Source organism: Homarus americanus, unplaced genomic scaffold (assembly GCF_018991925.1).
Source record: "Homarus americanus isolate GMGI-L3 unplaced genomic scaffold, GMGI_Hamer_2.0 scaffold367, whole genome shotgun sequence".
Lineage (NCBI taxonomy): Eukaryota > Metazoa > Arthropoda > Malacostraca > Decapoda > Nephropidae > Homarus > Homarus americanus.
This window is the reverse complement of record NW_024743709.1, coordinates 5,117,198-5,123,129: the sequence shown is the minus strand read 5'-3', so window position 1 is coordinate 5,123,129 and position 5,932 is coordinate 5,117,198. Positions and strand designations below refer to the sequence as shown.

The 5,932-nt window shown below is 37.8% G+C and overlaps 1 non-coding gene across 1 annotated transcript; it reads left to right on the top strand.

The window, feature by feature from the left end:
• Positions 1-1,654: 1,654 nt before the first annotated feature.
• Trnar-ucg lies at positions 1,655-1,727 on the top strand. The gene has a single exon. It is a non-coding gene; the product is annotated as a tRNA-Arg (tRNA).
• Positions 1,728-5,932: the final 4,205 nt, after the last annotated feature.

Genomic DNA, 5,932 nt, shown 5'->3' with positions numbered 1-5,932 from the left:
AAGATTCGGTAGTAAAAGCCATTCTAGATTGATAGTTTAAGGTTCAGTAATAGTTAACAAAGGCTTCCTAGCTTATTAAATGAGGTTCAGTATTTAATAAAGGCATCAAAGACTGTTTAGATTGGAAAGTTAATTAAGAGCATCATAGATTGCTAGTATAAGCCTCCCAGCTCAGTCTGTATGTACATTAAGGATGAAATTAGTCTCCGAATAGGTATGCGACTCGTCTCATATTACGTGGAAATAATAAAAGCAGAAAGACAAAGGTTTTAACCCCTTGTGTACTCTCTCATATATACATACACACACACACACACACACACACACATACATACATTCATACATACATACATACATACATACATACATGCATACATACATACATACATACATACATACATACATACATACATACGTTACATACATACTCCTAATCACAAACACACACACACACACAGGTGCGGCCTCACAGGTGTGTTGACCTGACTTCTTGACCTGACTCATTGGTGACCTGATTCCACATGGTCATTGAGAAGTTTGGAAGGACCGATAAACCGTCTCAAAGTAAATCGATTTTCTGCGTTTAGAGAGAAAGGTAGATCTATAAATAGTAAGGAAGATATATAGATAGATAGCTAGGAGAGAGAGAGAGAGAGAGAGAGAGAGAGAGAGAGAGAGAGAGAGAGAGATTTAATTGAAACTAAAAATTTACCACACAGATTAAACTTGATTGCCGCCGTTTATATTACCAAAACTACCCTCCCCCTTAATACTTTCACACCACCCCGTATCACCATAACTACCCTCCCCCTTATCACCATAACCGACGAAGGATAACTTTATGTGATCCAAAACAAATCCTAAAAATAAAAAGTAAAAAAAAAAAACTAAAAATAAAGTCAAAATAAAACGTATAAATAGAAAGTGATAAAGAAAACGTATTTACCCAAAGTTAATCCATCACCTCCCCCATCATTCCCTTCAGTACCAAAACCGATACTAACACAACAGTTGACATGCCGAGTCATCTACATTATCGTCATCTGAATCAGCCCAGTAATGCACTGCCGCGGTTATTGTCGGCAGCCGGAACATTAAACTAACGTCATGGCCAATTTATAACCCAATTTGATTCCTCCTTAATTTCGAAACAACATCGCCTCCATCCAGACAGGTCAGAGTTCAGTATTATTGCAATCGATTTATGGGCGGGCCTTTCAGTGAGACGTATGATGATGGTTTATTAAGACCTAACCTAACCTAGTAACAACTATAACCTCGCTTCGCTTTGACCCTTACTATTCACTAGGAGATTACGATAGCGAGTTGGATTATGAAGAAGAAATTTGTAAATGATTCTTCTAGTTGGTTTTAGATTATTTGAAAGTCCTGCTGAAGTGTTTGTGTTTGTTCCTGGTTATTGAGGAGGCCCCGATATTGCTCACTTGTGACGGCCAGCTTGATTGTTGACCTGAGGGATATTTCTTAATTCCTCTCCTGGTCTCAGTTTATTACAAGAAAATAATATTGTGGTGGTGTATTTTTTATTTATTTATTTATTTTTTTGCTTGAATTTTGAATATTTATCAGTCATCTAAACGAGTTACTTCTACGATAACAAAAACAAGGTATTGCTTTCCGTTTTACAGTGGCTGACCGTGTGGCCTAACGGATAAGGCGTCGGACTTCGGATCCGAAGATTGCAGGTTCGAATCCTGTCACGGTCGATATTTTAAACTTTTTTGGATATTAGTGATGAATCCAAAACAGAATCCCACGGGCCATAATCCCTACATACAAAATCCCAAAGACCATATTGCCACGGGTCAAATCACACATTACATAACAAGATGTAAACAATTAATGAATGTTTGGATTACTTCAAGATTGGTTCCCAGCTTATTTCATCTTAAGATTTACCGCCCTAATGCTAACCTAAGCAAACCTCCCCCCCCCCCCAGGTAGCACGTGGGTGGGCTAATCATCAGGTAAACAGAATGTTCTCCTGGATGACTTTTTGACAATTTTAAGAACCTACGGAAATTGTCGCTTCTTTTATGAGTGCTTAGGAGGCCACCAGAAAAAAAAAATATTGTGAACTAAGGCGCGGGAGAAATGTTTAAATATTTATGAACTCTCTTTCCGGTCACACACAGTACTACTCTATCATTCATGGCTTTCCTTAACTAGTAAGTAAACAAATCCTGGGTGGCGCCTCTTAATGGAGTATTACATGGAAGCGAAAAGACTTATAAGGAGTAGATATATCACACGAGATATCTCACTGATGTATATGCAGAGGAGGAGGAGGAGAAGAGATTAAGATGTGTAAGATGACAAGATTTCTCGCTTACGTTTCACAGAGAGTAAGTTCAAAAAGCAACTCCTCTTGCTCCCTGCTAGAGATAGCCATTATCATCTCATACCAAGTAAACTTTTCAGTAATATCTGGACCAAATAATCTCATATACAGAACATGATAAATACATTCTTTCCCATTCCAGAAGATGTGTGTGTATGTAATAATAATAATAATAATAATAATAATAATAAACGGTTTATTAATAGAGTTGCAGCCGGTGGCTGAAAATATACAAACTTACATGTGATTTAGACATAATAATATACGTTCAATACATTTACGGGGCTGTACAGTACATAAATCAGGAACTGTTTATTATTTTAACAATAGATGGGATGGTGCTATTCTTATATCTATCGGTGAGAGCTCTTATGGGCTGAATTTTGTTGTAGTGGCGGACTGCGCGAGGTGGGCGGGAGGTGGCGATGACGAGGATGGTGCAGTAGTCCACTGCCAAACCTTGCTAGTGTGTGTGTGTGTGTGTGTTTAGTTAGTATCTTAACATGCCATAATGGATCTCACTGGAGGTGATGGCGAGCACTACCAGGCCACATCATAAAGTATAATAAGAAGTGTGTGTGTGTGTGTGTGTGTGTGTGTGTGTGTGTGGTCTCAGGGGTTCAATGTATTACCTGAAAACTTAAACCAATAAATCTCATTACGTCGTTTCGATAAGAGTGCAAATTACTGTGAATGATTTGTTGTATTTTGAAAAGATACCTTGACCTGTTTGGTAATAATTATGTGGATGATTTTATTTGTCATTATTCATTTGTTTGTATATTAGTCAGTAAGAAATGAATAAATCCATCAAAAAAAATATATGAGTTAATAGAAAAATCAGTAAATCAATTGAAAAAAAAAATAAAAAAAACCATGGGAAAAACAAGTATATATAAATATAAACAAAAAAGTAGAAAAAAATAAGTAAATTCAAATAATAAGAAATAAACAATTGAAAAAGGAATTACTCAATAAACAGATAAATAATACAAAAAAAAGCTTCTCATGGCCATATTTTTCCCTCGCTAACACCATCATCCAATCCTAGTTTCTCGTATTATAATTTCCGGCTGAGTTGCTTCTCTCTCTCACACAAATTACAAGCAATATCATTACATTAATGTGGCCCAGCGGCATCCACAGTGCTCGTAAGGCCTCGTTCACAAGAGACCTCATCTCGTGACGCCTCGCCAAGGGAGAGACGGATGGATACGCAAGCACCTGCCGAGACACACAAGCAGGCGCGTATTAGCTTGTAAGCAGGCGGTGATGGCTATTCTGCTCGTGTCATTTCTTTCATATTTTGCGTTGGCTAAGTTCGTCTCTCTCTCTCTCTCTCTCTCTCTCTCTGTCTCTCTCTCTCTCTCTCTCGACCTGGTGAGGATAGGAGATATTATAGTATTTGAGGAAGTCTGTTGTTTTTGTGTCATCGTCTCTGAATTGTGTTCCGTCTTCACTTAGTTTATCTGTCTGTTTCATTCTTGAGTTTTCATTTTTTCGTTTATTATTTTTTTATCCCCCTTCGAGGTCTTGATTAAAGGTAAATAGACGTTCGATTTATCCCGATAGATAAGTAGTATTTAGTGGTTGTTTTTACCCGTGTCATAATTTATACTTATTTTTAAATTAGTTCGTCTTGCTGTCTCGTTCTTACGGCTTATATCATGTTAATTCTTCGAGTCAGTGAGTATGGCAGATCTGACAGGTAGATACAGGTATTAATGATTGGTATCTGCCCTGAGGCTTTTATCAGCTTATTTTGTATACGTTTTTTACTCATTTAGCTTTTATTTACAATATATATCATTATATTTCAGTGATAGATGAGTAGCTTAAGAGGGAGTGACAACCATGACACCTGTAATCAAGACTAATAGATCTTCCAAGCAACCTGACATGCTTCTGCCACAGGTATTGGGGCCAAACTCTTCATCATGCTTCTGCCATATATAAATATAGCCCCCCACCCTATTTTTATTTATTTTTTCACTAATTCGTGTGCCTGTTGGTGGTGCTGCTGGTGGTGGTGGTGGTGGTGGGTCTGCTTGCAATATCTTTTGATCTTTTCTTAACTCGTCGTGGTAGAGCTTGCAAGGTTCCTTTGATCTCCCTTTTCGGCTTGACTCTGAGGGATCTTTTAAGCAAGGAGACTATCAAAAGGATCTCTGTATTAATGAGTACGATGAACATTTTCCTGTCTGTATGTTTGTATGTCTGTCTATACCTCTCTTTCTCTCCCTCGCCCTGTCTGTCTCTATAACCTGTCTTTCTGTCTATTCCTCTCGCTCTTCCCCGCCCTGTCTGTCTATTTCTCTGTCTCTCCCTCATTTTTTTTTCCTTTTTCATGGCGAGGATTTTTCTCCTTGTAGGCAAACCTTCAAAGAAAAAAAAAGGTCTTCATTAATGACTAGGATGGACAAATTCATTCCATTTGCCATCAAAAGGATCTGGATTAATGAGAAGGAGGAGTATCTACGAGAGAGAGAGAGAGAGAGAGAGAGAGAGAGAGAGAGAGAGAGAGAGAGAGAGAGAGGAGTCATGCATAGACGAGATCTTTAAGGGTTAAGGAGAAGTATTCATTAAGTCACTCGCATGGTTCTTATCCAAGTGAAATAATGATGTCCTTTATACATCTTCTTCTTGATAGTCCTTAGGTTCTTGATTGATGCTGTGATTGATGCTGTGATTGATGTGGTTGTGAGTAATGTGGTTGTGGTGAAAGTGGTTGTGATACATGTGATTGTGATTGATGTGGTTGTGAGTAATGTGGTTGTGGTGGAAGTGGCTATGAATGTTATGGTTGTGGTGGATGGAATTGAGAATAATTGTTATATTCAAATTTGCAAAGTGGAGTTAAGAAATACATTACAATATCCACAAGGTTAGGTTAGGTTTGGTTTGGTTAGGTTAGGTTAGGTTAGGTTAGGGTAGGTTAAGTTAGGGTAGGTTAGGTTAGGTTAGGTTAGGTTAGGTTAGGTTAGGTTAGGTTTGGTTTGGTTAGGTTAGGTTAGGTTAGGTTAGGGTAGGTTAAGTTAGGGTAGGTTAGGTGTACGACAAGTTTCCTACGTTCAATCATCGTAAACAACAACACTGATGGCCGCATTGTTTATACCAGTCAACAAAAATATTATATATGTATACACAGTACATATATATCATACTTTCCGGGGGATAATCGTCCGCTTAATCCTTAATCCGTATATTAATGTTCTACAAAAAATGTGAGCCTGTTTTTTCTTTTAGTTGTGACTCAGTGGATATTATTATTTTTTATATAGTAAAGTATAATACCTGTGTATCCTATGGTATCCTGGTGTTACCATATTGTATCTAGCTTAACCTAACCTAACCTAACCTAACCTAACCTAACCTAACCTAACCTAACCTACCCTAACCTAACTTGACTTGACTTGACCTGACCTGACCTAACGAAACCTAACCACCCAGGGAGATTTAACCAAAATATGACCCCCCCCCCCCAAAAAAAAATGTCTTTCCCTAGTAAATACATTTTTTTTAATGATTGGTTGGGATTTCTATCATCACGTCACCAATTAAAGCAGTGAA